The following is a 2,586-nucleotide window of genomic DNA, read 5'->3' as shown; positions in this document are numbered from 1 at the left end:
TAGAGGCAGCACCGATCCTGAAAGAGTGAGCGGAAAAATGTGATGGGTTAAGATTACTACGTGAAAGGATTTGTCGTAACTGGGACTGAAACCAGTGGCGAGTGGCGACCGAACCCGATTCGGTTGTAAACAATAGATCAGAATGGGAGGCACCTTGGGAAAATCTAAGCTGGAGGTAGCGTGTAAGAGGTTCATAGGGGCTTATAGGCGAAGGGAGTTTAAAGAGAAATATTTGAGAAGAATTGTGAAATTGGTCTGTTTTACTGTGTTTAATAGTAAAGACGAGTGTGTTTGGATCAAGTATGAGTAGGTCAGATAAACAAGGGTGAAGAGAATTATGGTGGATGGAAGACGGGGTTGTGAATTCAGAGCAACGGAGGAAGCCAAAAAACGCTAAAAGGAACATGGCTTCGAGGGTGGCATCGGTAGTTGGTGATACGTAACCGGATCGCAGGGTAGTTAGGCAGCTGTAAAGAATGTGAGAAGAGATTGGCATGCGTTGAGGTAGATGATGAGGTTCAGTTCTTCTTAATCCTTTAAGAATCAGAGTGACTTGGTGATGATTAGTAAACGGATGGGGAGAGCCGTAAATCAGTTTGAAAAAGAAATTAAGAGCGGCTTTATAGCTTTTTAAAGTGGATGAACAAATAGAACATTGAGAGCTAGTGAATGAGAGGAAAGCTGTGAAAGAGTGCAGATCAGAAGAAGGGAACGGTATAGAGTTTATGTGATGGAAGCATCGAAAGCACTGCCATCCAGTCCAGTAAGTAGACAAGGTGTTTGGTGCCAGAGATTTCAGGATTAAATCCTGGGATCTTAGAGTCAGATTGCTGAGTGTGTGGGAAGATGGAAGATGAGGTCCGAAAATGGTGGAACGGGAGTGGGATGCAGGTCGGACTGTGGAGCCAATAGCTTGAACTTCTGAAATTGGAAACGAGACAGAGTCAGCAATAGGGTTAATGTGGCCAGGAATGTAAACAGCTTTTAATAGAAATTGATGGACGACTGAGTCAAGTGAGGCGGCGGACGAATGGCATGAGACTGAGTGAACTGGAGCGTCCTTTATTAATAATATGAACGACTGATTCATTATCTGAATGGAGAAGGATAACTCGGCCAGTCCATTCATGTCCCCAAAGAACTGCAGCAATGACAGCCGGAAAGAGTTCGCGGAGCGCAATGGAGTCACCACAGTCTAGCGCTAGACGGGTGAATTGATCAGGCCAGGAGGATGCGAACCAGTGTCCCTTGTAAAAACCTCCACACCCCACGGACGGGGCTGCGTCGACGAACAAATCAACGTCCTCTGGGTTAGCTAGTGCGTCATTGTAAAAGAAAGAGATGCCATTCCATCTGCGGGGGAGGAGCAACCAGAATTGTAGCGCAGGCGCAGGCTTGGTCCAGGGATATTAACTAAGAGAGAGAAGAGGCTGAAGAGGCTAGGTGCAGCAAATGAGAGATGAAGGAGCGACCTTGTGGGACAACACTCATAGCGAAATTAAGATGCCCCAAAAGGGAGAGGAGTTGTCGTTTGGTGACACGTCGAAGAGAAAGAAATTCAGAGAGGAATTCAGTAATGCGGGCCAGCTTGTCGTGTGGGAGTGAAGCACGAAAAGAAACTGAATCCAGAAAGATGCCCAAGAACTCAAGTGAGGTGGCGGGGCCGATGGTTTTCTCGGAAGACAAAGGAATGCCCAGGCGATGGAAAGCAGCAGGCCGGAGGGGAGGACGGCGAGTCAAGGACCAAGAAATCATCCAGGAGGTGTACCACATACGGGACATCATAGACGTTAAGGAGGATCCATGAAAGAGCCTCGGCGAGTGTGTCAAAAATCTTGGGGCTGCTCTTACAGCCGAAGGTCAGTCGAACTGCAAAGTAGAACTGTCCCCGCCATTTCACCCCAAACAGGTGCCAGAAGTGAGGATGGAGGGGAATGATTTTGAAGGCGGAGACCACGTCCGCTTTAGCCAGCCAAGTGCCGCGGCCAAGGAGCTTAATCAGTGATATGGCATCGTCGACCCGAGCATAGCAGAGGGAAAATTCCGAGCTGGGCACGAGACTGTTTGAGGGCACAGAAGAACCATGCGGGGCTGATAAGTCGATGACGAGCCGCTTCTTACCAGAATATTTTCGAGTGGCAACGCCGATGGGGTTAATTCAGAAAGTAGAAAATGGGGGGGAAGAATAGGGGCCCATCATAAAACCCTCCGAGACTTCTTTGGCCAGAAGAGAAGTAACCACATCAGGCTCCAATTCGGCGGAGAGAAGGTTGGAGGCATGGAACGAGGAGACGGGCAGAACCACCAAACCTGGGGAGAAACCAAACAATAGACCATCAAGGAGATAACATACGAATGCAGGGTCAGGGTGGCGCGAGAGGCAGCTTGCGAGCTCAGGAACGTTGACAGGGGTGGAGAGAAAACGGATCAGTCAGCTGTTACCGAACTTAGGCCACTTGGGGCAGCTTGGCCGAGCGTGGGCTTGAGCGCAGTAGGTGCATACATGAAGGAACCTGCAGGAAGATGCAAAGCAGCCAGCGGAATTGAAATTATTGCAGATCATGGAGCCATTTAGAAAGAACAAGC

At 48.8% G+C, this 2,586-nt stretch overlaps 1 pseudogene; it reads right to left on the bottom strand.

Annotated features, from left to right (window-relative positions):
* Window positions 1-822: 822 nt before the first annotated feature.
* LOC136695028 (uncharacterized) lies at window positions 823-2,157 on the bottom strand (annotated as a pseudogene).
* Between the last annotated feature and the right edge of the window lie 429 nt (window positions 2,158-2,586).

This window comes from Hoplias malabaricus, chromosome 4 (assembly GCF_029633855.1).
Source record: "Hoplias malabaricus isolate fHopMal1 chromosome 4, fHopMal1.hap1, whole genome shotgun sequence".
NCBI classification, from domain to species: Eukaryota; Metazoa; Chordata; class Actinopteri; order Characiformes; family Erythrinidae; genus Hoplias; species Hoplias malabaricus.
The sequence above is the reverse complement of the archived record's forward strand: the minus strand, read 5'-3'. Positions and strand labels throughout refer to the sequence as shown.